This window comes from Hylobates moloch, unplaced genomic scaffold (genome assembly GCF_009828535.3).
Source record: "Hylobates moloch isolate HMO894 unplaced genomic scaffold, HMol_V3 SCAFFOLD_6, whole genome shotgun sequence".
Taxonomy (NCBI): Eukaryota; Metazoa; Chordata; class Mammalia; order Primates; family Hylobatidae; genus Hylobates; species Hylobates moloch.
The window spans coordinates 91,007,194-91,026,055 of record NW_026652281.1 but is presented as its reverse complement, the minus strand read 5'-3'; the positions used below and the strand labels follow the sequence as shown (position 1 = coordinate 91,026,055).

The 18,862-nt window shown below is 45.2% G+C and overlaps 1 long non-coding RNA gene across 1 annotated transcript in view; it reads left to right on the top strand.

Moving 5' to 3' along the window:
- LOC116471260 (uncharacterized) overlaps positions 1-14,527 on the top strand; it is a 35,323-nt gene extending 20,796 nt beyond the window's left edge. Inside the window, exons 5-7 of the long non-coding RNA XR_004248770.1 lie at positions 11,854-11,973; positions 13,740-13,823; positions 14,354-14,527. This is a non-coding gene — a long non-coding RNA (uncharacterized LOC116471260). The remainder of the gene's footprint in view (positions 1-11,853; positions 11,974-13,739; positions 13,824-14,353) is intronic.
- The last annotated feature ends 4,335 nt before the right edge of the window (positions 14,528-18,862 follow it).

Here is an 18,862-nt window from a genome sequence, read left to right as displayed (position 1 = left end):
AAAGTGGACTTGTTTAGATAAGTCAGTAAATTTTGCCTGATCTCAGTTTTCCTCCATGTAAAGAGGAAGAAATGGAACTAGAAGTAGAATGATCTTTAAGATTTATTAAAGAGAGAGAGAAAGAGAGATGGTTTGCCATGTGCAAAAAAAGGCAAGGCTCTTCCTTATAAGTAGCACAGGGATTCATTCATTCATTCATTCTGTGTGTGTGTGTGAGAGAGATCTCTGGGCCAAACCCTATATCACAGTTCTTTCACATCATTTCACCTACCCCTTACAGCAACCTTTGAGGTGGGTATTCCTAACAGGAGTGGTTGTCAATTTATGTAACTATCAATAAGCCACAGATACTTGCCAATCAGAAAGAACACTGAGTTAAACACTAGAACAGGGTCCCGGAGACCCCTGACTGTGCCAGGTATTTGTTGCTAGATGAGGAAAGAGGTGGGGAGGAGCCAGGGTGCCTGGCACAGTGAAGGGGAGATTGGGAAGCTATTTGCCAACTGGCCTGGGAAATGCTCTAATTTTTAAACTGCTGGTATGGATTTTGTACTGTTGGATATGGCTGAACATCAGCCCTGATTTTCAATCTCCCCATTCTGCAAAGGACAAAGCTGAGGCCCTGGGAGGTCATGAAAGCTTCTCAGGATAAACCCATCAAAAAGTGACAGGCTTGAGTTGAAGGCTACTTTAAGTCTTTGAGACTCCAAAGTTGGTGTTCTTAACCATTATGCTGACTGTACACAGGTCTCTAAGTTGACCTCAGTCTGTGCCAGGCTGGCTTGGCATTTCTCTACAAAGAACTGGAGGAAAGTAGATCTGGAGGAAAGAACTGGTTTGAGTGGGAGTAGAGTTGGCCAATTTAGTAAGTAAAAATACAGGACACACAGTTAAGTTTGAATTTCAGATAAACAGCAAATAATGCTTTTGTATATTTTTAGCTTATTGCATGGGATATACGTACACTAAAAATTATTCATTATTAATCTGATGTTCAAATTTAACTGGACATCTTGCATTTTATCTGGCAACACTAAGCGTGGAGGGAGGGCCACAGGGATGCTAAGACATTTCAAATACCAAGACATTTCAATCTGAAGAAACATTTTCTTTACTAGGAACTCCCTTTTGCAAAGTCAATGATATCAGCCGTAGTAAGAACACTTCTAACCTTACCCTGAGTACCTCCTTGATTTTAAAGTCATAGAATGTCAAGGCAGAGGTCATGTAAGCCAATACCCTGCCTCACTGTCTTTCTGCCTCTTTCTGTCCTCTCTCTGCCCAAGAAGGCAGAACCCACAGCACCGGCACTGTGGCTTGGCTTTGAAGCCAAGGAGCATAGCCCACGAGGCATGTCCTCATCTCCAAAGCACATGGAAACTATTCCTTTCCTGAAGGTCTTCATGGTTAGCCTGCTGCAGGTCTCATGGTTTTTCAGCTGCAGTTGTAATTTCTGTAGCGCCTCCATCCCAGCTCAGCTGGTATTTATTAGAACACATTCCATTTGAAAAGAAAACTGTGTCTTAATTAAAGGTTGGCAATCCATAGCCTGTTTGCAGATGAGAAAAATTAAGCAACTACTATGAACAGGGCAGTGTGTCTCCTCTGTTGGTTAGAACATTGCTGTCTAGACATGTGGAGCGTCTCCTGTGTTTCAGGCCATCCCTGCATCTACATCTGAGTGCATTTTTTTTTTTTTTTTGGTGTTGCACAACAAATACAAATGAACCATGAGACCAAATGGAAGAGCTTTTGGAGTGAAACAGGCTTGTCTTCTGTTTTAACCACTCCCTGTCACAGACTGCTTTTCAAACACAATACCTGGGCGGAGTGGGTGGAGGTTAATGAAAAATGTTTGGTGTGCAAAACCCAGCCTCACTGTCTATGCCAATGGATTGGTTTCTGGGGCCAAGTAGAAGCTGAGAGGATCTGATCTTTGCCTCGCCTCTGGACCAAGAATGAAATAGACTGATGAAGAATAAAAATATTCCTTTCATGGGGTGAAGATTCTTAACCTGGATTCCATGAAACAGAAGCCCTCTAAGAATTCCATGGAATTCTTAGTTTGGATGGGAAAAAAATGTATTTTTTATTTTTGCTAACTTCTTTTTTTTTTTTTTGAGACGAAGTCTCGCTCTGTCACCCAGGCTGGAGTGCAGTGGCGCGATCTCGGCTCACTGTAAGCTCCGCCTCCTGGGTTCACGCCATTCTCCTGCCTCAGCCTTTCCAAGTAGCTGGGACTACAGGCGCCCGCCACCAAGCCTGGCTAATTTTTTTTTGTATTTTTAGTAGAGATGGGGTTTCACCGTGGTCTCGATCTCCTGACCTCATGATCTGCCCGCCTCAGCCTCCCAAAGTGCTGGGATTACAAGCGTGAGCCACCGCGCCCGGCCTATTTTTGCTAACTTCTAACTGAAAGTTAGCATTTCCTTCAATTCTGAATGTAGGCAACAAACCAAAATTGTATCAGCACTACATGGGACTTTTGTGACTTCGTCATTAATAGATATCACAGATATTTTCATATCACATTATAGTTGCTACAGAGTATCTTGAAACAGACTCACTACTATCTGGAAATTATAGTGATGAGTAAACCCACCTCTGTATCTTATTATATCTTGGTTAATAAAAGCCCACATATTACTATATCAATTTAAATAATTATTTAGATAACTGTTATTTAATATAAGTTTTCTTTGTAATGCTGTTTTGTAAATTTTATGCATGCAATGACATTATTCTGGAATGAACCTTGAAGACTATGCTAAGTGAAGTAAGCCTGACTCGGGATAAATAGGATAAATAAAAAAGGACAAATACTATATGATTCCACTCACATGGGGTATGTAGAACAGTCAAATTCATTCACAGGAAGTAGAGTGATGGTTGCCCCAAGATGGGAAAGGAGGAAATAGTGAGTGGTATCGTTAATGGGTGTAGACTTCCAGGTTGGGAAGATACAGTTCTGTAGACGGATATGGTGATGGCTATACAATAATGTGAATACTTAATGTCACTGACTTGTACCCTTAAAAATAGTTAAAATAATACATTTTATGTCACGTATATTTTATCACAATTTAAAAATCCACAAGAACAATGCAAATATTTTCATCTCACATTTAAAACCCACATTATTCCATAAGGAGTCCATAGACCTCCCCTGGAGGGTCTGTAGCACAAACCTGGCTAAGGCCTCCTGATTTTAAGGGATTGCTTTTCCTGATGCCTGGTACATATTTCCAGTATGTTTTGCCTGGAGGAATCTTTCTGTCTCTTCAGGGGTCAGCTCAAATGCCACTGTCCTTTGGCTCCTGTTCTGTCCCCAAGGCTAATGTGGGGATGTAGTCTTCATATTCCTCTAAGCCTATCTCTAATATCCCAGTTAGATCTTATCGCCTGCCAAGAGCCTAAGGCCTTGAGGCCTTTCCCTCTATTTAATTAAAGGGTTATTTGCCAGGTATAAGAAAAGCATTTAGGCAATATTAGTACCAGACTGAGACTCTCTCATTGATGCAATAGGGAAACTTGCTGTATGAGTCAGTATTACTCAATGCCTTGTCTGGACATTGATACATATCTCGTGGTCACTTTTTCACATTTTGTGCTACATTACATAATCTTATGAAATCTATAGAACCCGGAGGTTAGTGCTATCAGGCACAGCATTTTGCAGATGAAGAACTGAGACTCAGAAAGAGTAAGTTGACTTGTCTTATCCCAGAGATATTTTGCATCAAACATCTTCCAGAGTGGCAGGATTCCTTGGGAGTAGCCCAAGCTGCATTTGATGAAGATCAGTCATTGGAGAATCTGATTCTCATTGGAGAATCTGTCTTTGAACCTGACAGAGGAAAATGAGGTACTAAATAAGTAAGGACTTTGGATCCTCAGAGTTGGAAAGGCCCAAACTACCAAGTTTGTCCCACCTGTTTTAGATGTGGAAACTCTTGCGTCAACACCAGAATAGTAATAACCACCACTGTGCTCTTGATGTGGATTATCTCAATGATTCTGAAAATTTCATCACTGTGGGCTTCTTTTATAATTTTGGGCATATTTGAATGTTACTGATACTATGATCTACTTAATGCTGTTTCCCCCTTTGAATGGATCTGCTTTTAAAACCTAAATCCATTTACTCACACAGAAAATTTTATACTACTTCTGTGAATAGAAAACCACTAACCATAAAAATTATTCCAATAAAAAAGAAAATATGTATTAAGTTCTACCTAGATATTGTTGCCTGCAGTGGGATTCTGAGCCTGAAGTCTTCACTCCCTTTGTTAAAACACAGAGAACAAAACAACAAAAATAATTAGTACTTGTTACAATAGCATCAACTGGAGACTTTCTTGATGTAATTAGGAGAATTCAAAGAGAGCTAAAAAGGACCTAATACACTTACTCTTTGAGTCAGTGCTATTTAATGCTTTGTCTGTGCATTATTTCAAATCATTTTCAATACCACCCATGGTCTCTGCACCTCTGGAAACACCCTATTATCTTAGCTCATCCTCGCAATAATCCTATGGGATAAGTACTAGTACTGGGACTAGTTAGTACTGCCCCATTTGTTGGATGCACAGCCAGTCAGGCATCCCTGCTCTCTCTGTCTCCAGGGTGCCTGACCACAGTGATATTCTGTTCCGTGGTCGCAACTACCCATAAAAAGAGCCTTTGGCAGCATCTTGTGGGTCTCCATAAATCTCGCAGGTCCAGATGTCCATCCAGGAATAAACTCCACTGCATGGAGTCCCGTGGTGAGACGGACTGCAGGCTTGCAGCCCCACACCCATGCGCCGGCAACGTGCCCCCAGGAACACAGGACCAACTCCAAATTTAGGAATGAAGATAATGTTCAGGCAGGAAAGGAGGAGTGGACAGGAGAGGAAGGAAGTGAAAGCAAGTGGTGGAGAGGACAAGGGGAGCCTCAGGGTCCTCATTTGGAAAATGGGGCAAGAAGACCTGCTTCACAGGATGCTTGATTGTTGGGAGGATTTGAACACATAGCAGGTGCTTCACTCTCCCTCTCCCCTTCCTCCTCTCTCCTCCGGCCCATCTCTGTCCCCCTCCCCTCCTCTCCCCTCTTCTTATTTCCTATCCTCACCTCCCCTCTCTTCTCCTCCCCTCCCTTCCCCTCTTCCCCTCTCTCATCCCCTCTTCTCCCGTTCCCTCACCCCCATCATACAAACTCACAGACACACATATGTACTCACATAGTTTTAAAAGTGAAAATAGGGAATTTGTAGCCAAGGTCTGCTCTGACATGACAATAAATAGGATGAGGGAGGCAAGAGAGTCTGGAGAGACAGAGTCCCCTTGAGCTTCAGGGAAAGCTTCCCAGGAGCTGGAGAAAGGCATCCCTCAAGAGCTATCATCTGACATTGACCAGGAGGTCCCTCACGGCCAAACAGGCTCTAATAGTCATTCCACCATTGGAACCTCACGCCTTTGAGGTAAGCATTGTTCTCTCTTCTGCAGTTTCTGTAAAGAAATGCAAGAGCTGGCACACAAAGCAGAAATGCACATTTCAAGCACTTTCTTTCAACAGAGGCCTTGGGAAAAGGGGGGGACCACAAGAAATGGAAGGAAGAGGGGAAAGGACAGGACTCAGCCAAGGCAGATGCTTCTCATTCACACATGGGCTCCAGGGTTCTGAGGCTTCACATAAGCCTAAGAGTGGGAGAGGAGGTGGCCCAAGCCTGCAGAAGGACATGATTCCTGTGGCATGTGACTGTATATCAGTTTCCTCCACATCAGCCTCTTATCTCCTGTGGGTAGGAAGGCAAGGCTGATGGGAAGGCCAGATTACACCCCAGACTGGGCCTGCTTCTCATCGCTGGCAAACCACTTCCTTGGACTCCTTTGACCTTGGCACATCTGGCAACCCGGTGGGCTTTTTCTTGAGGACCAGGGAAAACACAAACCCAGACTTGTGTGGGTGTGTATGATCCGTAAATACTCCCAAGGTGCTGATGGAAGTTCCAACTTGTTCTGTGTCCCCAAACAAGCTCGTCCCCTCCCTGTGCCTCGGTTTCCTGAACTGCAAAATTGTGGCAGGGAGACAAGGCTAGCTGATGTCTAAGAACTCTTCTTGTCTTGAAATTAAAACATTAATAATAATAGGGGAACTGCTTTCACCCCCAGGGGGGATAACCAGGGAATGCACAGAGAAATATTTGTGGATATTCTTGCATACTGAAACCCAGTTTCTGCAGAGCCAAATACCTACGTACAGAAAAATCCAACTAAATGGCAGATTATCCATTATCAGCCTAAGAGATGGAGTCATGCAGACTTAAGGGCCATATTTATTTGCTCGGAGTTAATGAGCTTAATCTGAACCTATACATTGGCGTTCAGGCACTGGTGGCCTTGTTTCTTTTGCACGGTACCATGTTTTTAGAAATTAGAAATTGAGCAAACAGGCCAGACATGGTGGCTCATGCCTATAATCCCAGTGCTTTGGGAGGCCGAGGTAGGTAAATCACCTGAGGTCAGGAGTTTGAGACCATCCTGGTCAACATGGTGAAACCCCATCTCTACTAAAAATACAAAAATTAGCTGGGCATGGTTGTGGATGCCTGTAATCCCAGCTACTTGGGAGGCTGAGGCGGGAGAATCACTTGAACCTGGGAGGGAGAGGTTGCAGTGAGTTGAGCTGCAGTGAGTACAGTGAGTGCAGTGAGCCACTGCACTCCAGCCTGGGCGGCAGGGGCAGGGGCGGAATGAGAAAATATTCTAATAACAGAAGACTTCCTGTGAAAGTTTCAATATCCAACATTTCCAGAAAAGCCTGCGGATCTGATGACAGTCAGCTGGAGCCAAGGAGAGGGTGTGCCTGTTTGTCATAGGCACAGTCTTCTCCTCCCAGTCCCACTAGATGACATTATTCTCTCTTGTCACCTGCCTGGCCCAGGTGTTTGAGTTTGAGACTACGCATTAACAGAAAATGGTTGCTCAAGGCAGAAAAGAAGATGCCCCTGCTGGAAATGTTGCCCTCCCAGATGAATGATGCAGAAACACCCATGCGCCTGCTCTGCCTTTGAACAGTCAACCTTCCTGCTCTTGTTGGCCATGAACAAGGCCTGATACGTGGCTGCCTGAGCCTTTTGGAGAACTGGCTGCCCTGGTCCTCAGAAAGAAGTGTCAGCCAGTGAGGGCTGGGGCCCATATGCTTCCCAGAAATGTCCCAATCTCCCGTTTGTTTGGGCTTTCCTGCTGGATCTCTGTAGCACCTACTGCCAACTGGTAGCTTTTCCTTTTCTTCTGCCACAGGCCTTTTACCAAAGTGTGAAATTGCTTTCTCTTTCTTTCTGTAGGTGGATCTCCACGTTTGGTGAAAGGGTTCTGCTGAGTTGGGGTGGAGGCTTTTGCAAAAGTGATTTTTTCAAAAGGCTTTTCCCTCTCTGACTTTCAAGACCCTACCTACCTGCCTCATTTTCCTTCTCCTCTCCTATCTCTAGCCTGCTGTGCGTCAGCATGGGGGAGGCGGGGGACAGCAGGGGACAACAGAAAGGGAAGGTTTCCAGAGGAGGGAATACTTGACATGGCTGTGGTTCTATGGCTAAAAATGGCAGGAAAGTCATGCGAAAATGAGAAAAGAGCCTGTAGCAGGCCACAGAGCTAGGAAGGTGCCAGGGATGTTAAGGGAGCATGTGGTGAGTAGAAATATAGTGTGCCCGTGAGTGTAGGTTTCAGGGGAGTGTTGGCAAAAGGATGGTGATGGTGAGGAAGGATAGGCATGGCCCAGAGTCTGAATGCCATGCTACACTGCTGGCTTTGATCTGAGGTCAGTGGGAGCCATTGTAAATTTAAGCCAGAGAGCAATGTAGTCAGATCTGAGTTTTGGAAAGACCAATGGATTGACTGGAGGAGAGACAAGAGACAGGAGGAGCAGAGAGAAAACAACAGCAAGAGTCCATGCAGGAGACAAAAGTCTGCATTGGCAGAGGCATGGCTCGGGGGGACAGCAAGTCGGCACCATGAGAGGGACCCTTCCGTGGGTCACATATGCAGGGAGAAGAAAAGGGTAGAGCTAGAGACAGCACCAAAATGTGTAACCTGGGCTCCTGGACGATGGTGACTCCAGTAAGACAGAGGAGGAAAAACAGCTCTGGGGAAAGTCCAAAGTCCAATGAGTCTGGTTTTACACTTAGATAAGTACAGGTTGAATATCCCTTACCTAAAATGCTTGAGACCAGAAGTGCTTTGAATTTCAGTCTTTTCTGGATTTTGGAATATTTGCATTAGGCTTACCAGTTGAGCATCCTAAATCCAAAAATTTGAAATCCGAAATACTCCAATGAGCATTTCCATTGAGCATCAGGTCAGTGCTCAAAAAACTTCTGATTTTGGATGTTTGGATTTGGGATGCTCACCCTGTAATTAATATGTGAGACAAAGATGGTTCAGGGGTTGTAGGATCAGTTTGCTCACTCTTCAATTTATGGGACTATATGCATGTTTTTCAAACTCATTAAAGATTCGTGTCGTATTGGTCTACAGAGCACTTTGGAATCAAGGAAAAGTCATTTTCTGCCTTCCTTTGCTGCCTTGGAGAGTCACATTCAGCCTCCAAGCCCTGGTTGAAATGTCATCTCTTCCAGGCAGAACTACCGGCCTTCCCCGTGTACTCCCTGTTCTTATTTCACAGCTGTGGACCTAGAGTTCACAGTCCAGCATCTCCCTCACTCAATGATAAGCATATTGATTTAATCTTTAAACCCCCCATCTGGCACAGTGTTTAATATATAGAAGGCATTGCTAAAAGTTGAAGAATGAATAAATAATATTTTTCATATCCTTCTTACAGCTTTAGATTCATGGCACAGAGAAACCCAAGAGCTTGTCCTAGATCACACAATGATCTTAGAGCAGATTCCTAGGGCTTCTTCTCCATCTTGGCCATTTCCAGAAGACTTCACACTCAGGTTTTCCAAAACATGTATTTGCCCCATGCAGTTATTTATAAATTAGAGCTCCCTTGGAAATTCGAGGATTTCACAACTAAATCTAAATTTCTTTTCTTTCTTTTTTTTTTTTTTGAGATGGAGTCTTGCTCTGTCACCCAGGCTGGAGTGCAGTGGTGCGATCTCGGCTCACTGCAAGCTCTGCCTCCCAGGTTCATGCCATTCTCCTACTTCAGCCTCCTGAGTAGCTGGGACTACAGGTGCCCGCCACCACGCCTGGCTAACTTTTTGTATTTTTAGTAGAGATTGGTTTTCACCGTGTTAGCCAGAATGGTCTTGATCTCCTGACCTCATGATCTGCCCGCCTCGGCCTCCCAAAGTCCTGGGATTACAGACGTGAGCCACCACGCCCGGCCCAACTAAATCTAAATTTCTTATTTCTTTTGATAAGTCAGGAAATCTGGAGACATTGGACAGGCTCCTCTTCCCAATTCACCACACTCCCCACCATGTCCCAAGACTTCCCCAATACCAGGAGATGTGTTATTATGTAACACCATGTTTGCACTGTTGCTTTTTTCTTATATAGAGGACCACAGTTGTACGGCTGTGGCTTTAACAGACATGGAAGCAAAATGAACCTAGAATGAGACTCATGTTTGGAGAAGAATGAGAAGGAACACATTTTTTGGTGGACGTGAAAATTATTCCTATGTGCTATCTTTAAGGTGCAAAGGACTCCTTACTTCACTCATTTTCACATGCACTCTCTTTGCTGTGACTCCTGTGACCAAGTCCCCAGGCATTGAGACTCATCCCATAGAGAAGCAGTAGGGCACAGGGGTTAGGAGCATGGCCCTCCTGGGTTTTCTTTGGCTAAGTTAGCTTGGGTAAAGATAGCAAGTTTTGTTGGGCTGGGGTTAAGCTCCTTAACCTCTCTTTCCTTCAGTGTCCTCATCTTCAAAAGCGGGTGATGATAATAATAATACCTATCTTGTAGGTGATTGTGAAGATGGAATGAAACAAGAAATGTAAAGAGTGAATGAGGTCGGGCACAGTGGCTCATGCCTATAATCCCAGCATTTTGGGAGGCTGAGGCAGGTGGATCACTTGAGGTCAGGAGTTTGAGATCAGCCTGGCCAACATGGTGAAACCCCATCTCTATTAAAAATACAAAAATTAGCCAGGTGTGGTGTTGTGCACCTGTAATCCCAGCTATTGGAAGGATGAGACATGAGAATCACTTGAACCTGGGAGGCGAAGGTTGCAGTGAGCCAAGATCGGGCCACTACTCTCCAGCCTGGGAGACAGAACGAGACTCCATTTAAAAAAAAAAAAAAAGTGAATGATAGCACCTGACACCTGGTGAGGAGGCAGAGGACAGGACTATTTTTGTCATAATGGTGAGTGATAACATACCGACTCACTCATTAGATTTATTTGGTAAATGATGATCGACTTAGTGACAAAGAAGGTTGATGCCTTTGAGAGGTGCCAAATCAAACAATTTGAAGGTTTCTTGGCCCATGTCAGTGGTTCTCAATCCTGGAAGTGGATGGGAATAATCTGTGTTGATCTCCCCAGATACTAGCCTGGGGACCCACCAAAGAGCAATTACACCAGACCCTCCACGGGCAGGATTTGTGGCCCCCAGAATAATGACAACTATGCCAGGTTATGGTCAGCATGGGAAACTCTCCTCAAGTCAGGTCAAGGTCATCCATAGTCCTGAAACCAGGTGCCTCCTTACATTACACACCCTCAGTGCCTCATTTACCTGCCCTGGTCCCTGTCCTGCCTCAAACCACTAAAACAGAAACTCCATGAGGGCAGAGACTTTTTTCCCTATTTTTCTTTCACTACTACCCCAGTGCCTGGACCAGCAGTGCGCATATAATATGCTCTTGGTAAATACTTATTGAAAGAATGAATAAACGGATACATGAATAGGCCCATCTTCCAAAGTTTCAGATTGCAGTCACCTCTTTGCTAGAGACTGCTGGATTTGCTCTACACAAACCAGAAGAGTGGAGTCCTAGACTTCGGATGCTCAGTGTTTCCAGAAGAGACCTTCAAGGTCAGCTGGGACAATTTCTTTTTTTTTTTTTCCAAACCATGTCTCATCATCATCATATTTTCCTTGCCTGCATCCCACTTGAGCTGTTATTTCCTTAATGGTGGCTTTACATCAATTCATGCTTACTTAGAAACATCTGTCTGACAAAGAAACCCTAAAAACATCAGTTCTGCCAAGGAAAAACTATCACTTGCCATAAATAGAAAGGCAACTGTGAAATTAAGTACAAAGGAAAGAAATCAAGTTATGAAATGGAGTTGGATGCTGATGCCTGCTGAGGATGTGAGCCTGGGCCTTCCCCTCTTATCATTATGAAGAGAGGGTTGAAAACATTGCAGAGGTGTTAAAGAGATATTAGCATTGGATTGAGACTTTCTCTTAGAGGGAGTCAGAGGCTAGAAAGAGTTCAAAAGTGATACCTTTCTCTCTCTGAGTTAGTACTGTTTAATACCATGTCTTTGCATGTCACCCAAACCCATCTGTGTGCTACGCAACCATCAGTGGTATTCATCCCACTAGAGAAATCCATAGTTAGTCCCAGCTCCTTATTTTGTAATACTTAGGTCCAAAGAGGCCCAAGTTCATATTCATTTATTCATTCATGCATTTGTTTGACATCTATCAAACACCTCCTATATGCCTGGCACTGTGAACTAGACAGGCTAAGTCCCAGCTATTATGGAGCTACCAACCCAGGGTCAGAGGAGGGGCTATACCTCTGGTCCCCGACCCCTAGTGCAGTGCTCCTTCTCTGCCCCTTCTCAGAAGGTGTTTTTGTAATCCCCATCCACACCCTACCCTCATGGGTGACTTGGGCACTTAGTGTTGCATTAACATCGTTTCCTTTTAATAAAGCAGCTACATTTTCACCCCATCCCGGGCTCCATGTTCCTGCAGCACACACATCAAGAATGCTGCTAATTTCAGCGTCTGGCTTCCAGACCCAGACGTCAAAACAACTACCTTTCATCTCAGGTTGGTAACACAGAAAACCTTCAATATTGGGAACAGATAACCTCAAAGGTGGGTTCATATCTCTCAGCACAATTGCTGTAACTTAACTCTGCTGCACCCGATCAAGGCTTTCTCTCTGCCTCGTAGGTATTTTAATACAAATGTTCCTTTCATTTGGCTGATTGAAGGTCTCCAACCTGCAATAAATGAAACATCTGATCCCCTTGAATCCAAATAACTTTTTCTTTGATTTTCTTTTACTTCTATTTCTTCGTCCTTTGTTCTACAGCCTGAGTCAAATTTCCCTTTAGAAATTGAAAGAATGTTTGTGGGTTTTTCCTGCTTTTTTTTTTTTTTTTTTAAACCAAGCTCTAGTGCAACCGCTGGTTCATGGACTAGAATATTAAGATCCAATTCAATGGCAGACTGTCTCCATCAATGTTTTGTTTTGTTTTTTTTTTGTTTGTTTTTTTTTTGCCGTCATCCCCCCAACCCACCTGTGGGCAATAGTTGTACAAATTAGCCTCTGTGTACTAGTCACCGAAGCTGGCTTCCAATTAACCCTAGGCTTGAGAGAAAATAAGACGAAAGATTCTTCCCCTCCTGAAAGAACTAAGTTATCCATGCACAAAGGCCTACATGTTGGCACCTGGCTATGTAGTTGGGCATTTAATTGCCTTTGTAATGACTCAGGCCATCTGCATGGTATTGGGTCCCCAGTTTCAGGTAATGGGCCAGAGGGGTCTTGTTAGTCTCTGGAATGACCAGGCCATTTGCATTCATCACTTCAAAAGGCAAGCAAGGTCTGTGAGAAGCTGGTGACGCTCTTTGTGTGTTCACATCTCTGATTGTGCCCTGTGTCCACACTTAGCCAGGACATCTATCCAATTAATGGTCTTGGCTTTGTGTCTGGGGTGGCTTGAGCTGTGGGTAACAGTGCTGATTATTACATGCTAGTAAGATTGTCTCCCTCTTTGAAGTGGTAGAAAGGTTTGTCCCTTTGGGGTGATTAGGTGAATATCAGAAAGCAACCACAGGAACATTTTGTTGTACTTTGCTAAGGTCTAAATGTTTGTCTCCTCCCACCAAAAATTAGTGGTTGAAACCTCATCCCCAGTGTGATGAAATGAGGAGGTGAGGCCTTTGGGAGGTGACCAGGTCTTGAAGGCAGAGACTTTATGGATGGGATTAGTACCCATATAAAAGAGACCTCAGGGAGCTTGTTCACCCCTTCTGCCATGTTGAGTACTCAGCGAGAAGATGCCATCTATGAGGAATGGACCCTCACCAGATACCCAATCTGCCAGTACCTTGATCTTGGACTTCCCAGCCTCCAGAACTGTGAGGAATCAGTTTCTGCTATTTATGAGTTACCCAGTCTATGGCATTTTGCTATGGCAGCCCAAATAGACTGAGACATACTCCTTAACCTTTGACCCACTTCTGTTTAGGCCCGGCCAGCCTTCCTGAGCCTGTGCATAGTCTTCCTGGCTCAAGGAACTCTCTCTACCAAGGTGCAATCTCCTAACTCCTGGCACTCATTTACCTACCCATGGTTGGTAGTCAGCCTCCAAGATGCCTGCAGTCATCCCTGCCTCCTGGGATTCATATCCTCTTCCACGTTTTACCAGGATTGGGCTCTGTGACCAAAAAGAAAACAGCAGATGAGAGGATGTGTCTCCTCTGAGAATGGGTTAGAAAAGACTGTGGCTTCCATTTTGGATGACTTTCTCTCTCTCTCTCTCTCCTCTTTTCCTTCTTCTCTTCCTTGGATCTCTTGTTCTGAGGAAAGCAAACTACTATGTTGTGAGCAGCCCAGTGGAGAGGCCCACAAGACAACAAACTGAAGCCTCCAGCAACAACCCTGTGAAGTCAGTTTGGAAGTGGATTTTCTAGCCCCAATTGAGCTTAAGATGACTTCAGCTTCAGCAGACAGCTTGACTGCAGCCTTGCTAGAGAGCAAGCACCACCCAGCTCTGCTGCTTCTAGACTCCCGACCTCAGAAATTGCACGAGATAACATATTTGCTGTTTCAGGCTGCCAAATTTAGGGGTAAGCTGTTATGTAGCAATAAATACCAGCACACCATGTGAGCTCGTCTCTCGAGGGACTCTCTGAGGCTCCTGATGTTCCTGGTTGGCTTCCTCAATCTATGTGCTTGTTGTCCCTTAATATGTATTTTCAGTTCTTCCTTCATAAGAAACATCCTTAGCTTTTAAGTGGATCCTTGGCTGCCTGGAATAAACACTACATTGCCCCAGGTTCTCTGGCAGCTAAATGTGATCATGTGACTTAACCATATTCTGGTCAATGGTCATATGTGGAAGTGGTGTGTGCAACTTCTGGAGAGCACCCTTACTAGGGGGATGCACCTTTCTTTCCACTTTCCTCCTTCCTGCAGGTTGGAACTGCCCATAAAGGCTGGCACCCCAGCAGCCACCTTGAGAAATGCAGCGATGATGCTGAGTGGCAAGGCAGAAGGCACAGGGTCCCCGAACCTGAGGATTGCTGCTCTGAACCTGGACCACCAGCCTGAAGATCCCACCAGGGAGAAGTAAAGCTCTGTTCTGCTGAAGCCACTGCTATTCTGGGGGTCCCATCTCTTCCAGCTGATTCTAACCTGAAATTGAATCTTAATTCAATCTGGCTGATCCATGAACAACCATCATGCCTCGTGCTCTGTGTCAGATAGGTTTCTTAAGGGAGAATGTCACTTACTGGCAGTGATTTGTCAACACCAAAGAGGAAAAAATACCAGAGAAAGGTAAGAGAGAGAACAATAGGGAGAGAAAGAGAGACAGAGACAGGGGGAGAAAAAGAGAGAGAGAGAGAGAGAGAAAGCAGACTTGGTTTAATTTCCTCTTTGCCCTTATTACTTTCTGACATTTTCTGACCTTAATACCTTTGAAACTTAGCACTTCCCCCAGAAGCCTCCACTGTCAACAAAGCCCCAAGATTTCCCTAGAACTTTCCCCTCCCCATTGGCCCCATCACTCCCCACGGGCTTCTGCTTACCAGGATGCCCAACTATTCCCCCACAAACATCTCCCTGCTCAGTGGGCCCTAACACTCACTAGTAGCATTGCCTTTCCCCTTCTGCTCTGCCCTCCTCCAGAGGCTCCCCATTCTCTGGATCTAATGTTGTCCCAGAAGTTTACCCCTCCCTGTCTCGCCCAGGGGACCTCAAATTCTCCTGGTGGCTTCCAATGACCCAGTTGTGCCCAGATGCTTCTCCCTACCAGCTTAGGCTGTCACAGCCTTCCAGCGGCCTCCCCCATCTTAGTAGGGTCTATTGCTCCTGTTCCTTAAGCCCTGGTAGTCCCTCCACCCAGTAGGCCCTGAAACTGCAATGTAGTCACCTCAGGCTGAGGACCTGCTCTGTGCAAAGGCCTGAGAGGGAGGTGGAGAGAAGCCAGGCAGGGGCCAGACATATTAGCAGTTTTCCTAGAACAGTTGCTAAAATAGAGCAGACAGGGGTTATGGGATTTGATCAATAAATATTCATTGAGCATCTACTTTGTGCTGCGAATGATTTCAGTCATGAGGGACATAGCAGACCATAAAACAGAACAGGGGAAGCCTTCTTTAGAAGTGGTCCTGGTATATTTCTGTCAAGTGATGTATATTCACAAATTCACGCATCCACTCAATACGTATTTATTGAGCTCCTTCTGTATACGAGGCACTGTTCTTGTTGCTGAAAATACAAAACTGAACAAAACAGAAAAGCTCCTGCCCTTGGGAGCTTATATTATAGTAAGGAATGAAATAAACAAACAACAAACAGCGAGTGCCTTCGGTCTTATGTTCCCAGAAGAAAATGCTGAGACAAGGGTTGAAGTGCAGGTAATTTATTAAGGAAGAGCTCCCAGGAGACATCCGTAAGGGCATAGGGAAACAGGGCAAGAGAGGGAGAAGAAGCCCAGCAAAGGTGCAGCTTCACACAAAGTCCCAACCTCTGCCTGATCCTGTGGGGAGCTCTGGGGTATAGATTACATCTCAGGGTCCGTCTGTCTTTGAAGCAGGAGTGTCGGGCTTTTATACTCCCACATCCATTGGCTACAGGCTGGATGGGTGAGGGGGAGTAAATTTTGGGTACTTTTCCTCCTCTCTGCATGCCATGGGGACAAAGCAGCTGCAGACGTTCATGGGCCAGCATAGGAAGGAAGTTCCAGGTGTGAACCTTTTAGAAGTAAAATGCATAGGGCCAGGTGTGGTGGCTCACACCTGTAATCCCAGCATTTTGGGAGGCCGAGGGTGGTGGATCACCTGAGGTCAGGAATTCAAGACCAGCCTGGCCAACATAGTGAAACTCCATCTCCACTAAAAATACAAAAATTAGCCAGGTGTGGTGGTACACGCTTGTAATCCCAGCTACTTGGGAGGCTGAGGCAGGAGAATAACTTGAACCCAGAAAGTGGAGGTTGTAGGGAGCTGAGATCATGCCACTGCACTCCGGCCTGGGCAAGAAGAGAGAAACTCTGTCTCAAAACAGGAGAAGAAGAAGAAGGAGAAGGAGAAGAAGAAGAAGCAGACGGAGAAGGAGAAGAGGAAAATGTGCGTACAGGCTGGGGGTGAGCACACAGAATCAGTAAAAGGGACCTGAGGGATGCATCCATGCAATAGATTCATTATAATATGATGACAGGTTTAAGAAACATTGAGGATTTCACCACTCCTGATCCCTCCCTCCATGCACAGGGGCATCCCGAGGATCTCCATGTCTCTATTCCCCTTACCTTACTCTGCCCCAAGGGAGGTGACTTGGCTGATTGATAAGGATTCTAGGAGGAATAAATCAGATGCAAGCAGCTCTGTCCTGACTTCTGAGTACAGAATGATAATAGGGGAAAATGGAGGAAGGCAGGGAGACCAGTTAGGGTGCTCCAGCAATAGTCCAGGTGAGAACTGATGGGCACTTACACCAGATTCTTCTGCAATTAGTGGTGATAAATGGTCAGATATGGAATCTATTTTGCAAGCAGAGCCCACAGATTTTGCCAATGGAGTGGCTGTGTGGTAGGGGAGGGGGTGGTGGCGATCAGGGATTCTATAGCAGCCACTGTCATGCCACATCCATAGGTCCTCTCTTCACCATGTTAGAGGCCCCACTTCTAATGGCTAGCCTGTACATTTTGTTGCCTGAGGGCTTCCTCTGACCACTGGAGCCCACTCTGCCCATGTGTCCAAAGTAGGCCAGAGGATCCCTCAGGGGCGTCCTCAACCGATGACTGACGGGAGATGGTGTATATGCAGCCCAGTACCGTCACCCCACAGGGAAGGGACGTCACTCTGAGGCTTGTGCTCTGCCCTGGCTCCTAAAGTCCCCAGCAGGATGAAGCTCCAGTAGTTCATATTGATAACTTGCTTGACAACACACCCTTCATGGGGTGCATTTCTTTTCCATCTCGCTTTCCCATTTCCTCTCACTACTTCCTGAGAGCACTTTCCAAGCAGACTATTCACACTCAAAGCCTTGCCCAGGGTCTGCTTCTGGAAGAACTCAACCTCAAAGAGCTACTGCTAGAGCTTTTGGCTGGATCAGCTAGAAGAGGGGCAGTGCCATTTATTGGAAGAAGGAAGAAGTGTCAAGACTGCAGATTGGCCACATTGGGTCAGAGATGTCTACTGGCCATTCAAGCCAAGCTGTTGAGTGGGCATGTGGAAATACAGGTCTGGAGAGTTGAGAGTAATGGTCAGCCTGGGAGAATAAACCTCAACACAGAGCATGCTCGTATTTTTCTGTGTCTACAGTAGAGCCCTGCACCTTCTGACTTTCTGTCACTACTGGCAGAGAAGACAGCACCGACAAGTATAAGTCCAGGCAGGCACCAAGTCCAAGTTACTCTGATATTTTCAAGGAACGGCCAGGCTCAACAGGACCCTGCTTACCCAAATGCACACACTGCTGGTGAGGGGACCAGGTGGCTATTTGAAGGTGGACACCAGTGGGTATTATCTGGAAGAGCTCAGCCTTTAAAATCAGTCAGCCCTGGGCTGGATGTTTGGCTCTGTCACTTCATAGCACATCGTCCTTGGACAAGTCCACTAACTTCTTTGAGTCTTAGTTCCTCCATCTGTAAAATAATGCTGATAGAGTTATTGGGATGGTAAGATTTTTAAAAATCGTGTCATACAGGATTCAACTAAAAGAAGCACCTAATGCATCTTACTTAATTCCCCTCTCATGAAGGAAAAAAAGCGATTTTTTTTCTATTTCTTGTCTGCGTATATTTCTTTGATGGTTCTTAAATATTTTTTGATGGCTAATATAGTGAGTGAAGACAGAAAGACATTGCGAAGACACCAAAGACAGAAGAGCTTTGATCTTAGTTGTTACCTTTGAATGTTCCAGAACTACTGCTACAACAGAATAAGCCCAAGGTGATTTAGACAGAAATCTCAGGATGCTACATATTAGCCCCCTAGTTCACTGCAATAAAAAGTTTAGGTGGAGGCCAGACATGGTGGTGCACACCTGTAATCCCAACACTTTGGGAGACCGAGGCAGGTGGATCACTTGAGTTCAGGAGTTTGAGGCCAGCCTGAGCAACATGGTGAAACCCCATCTCTAAACAAAAACAAAATTTAACCGGGTCTGGTGGTGAGCACCTGTAGTCCCAGCTATTCGGGAGGCTGAAGTGAGCAGACAGCTTGAGCCCAGGAGGTCAAGGCTGCAGTGAGTCGTGAGTTGTGATCATGCCACTGCACTCCAGCCTGGGCAACAGAGTGAGACCCTGTTACAAAAAAAAAAAAAAAAAAATTGGGAGAATTGAGAGAGAGAGATATATAGAGAGACTGATCAACTAGTTCTTCCCTTAGGGCCTAAATGCCACCATAACTTCTTGCATGCCCATTACCGGGTTGTTGACACAGCATTGGCACATGCCACACATTGAACCACAAATAC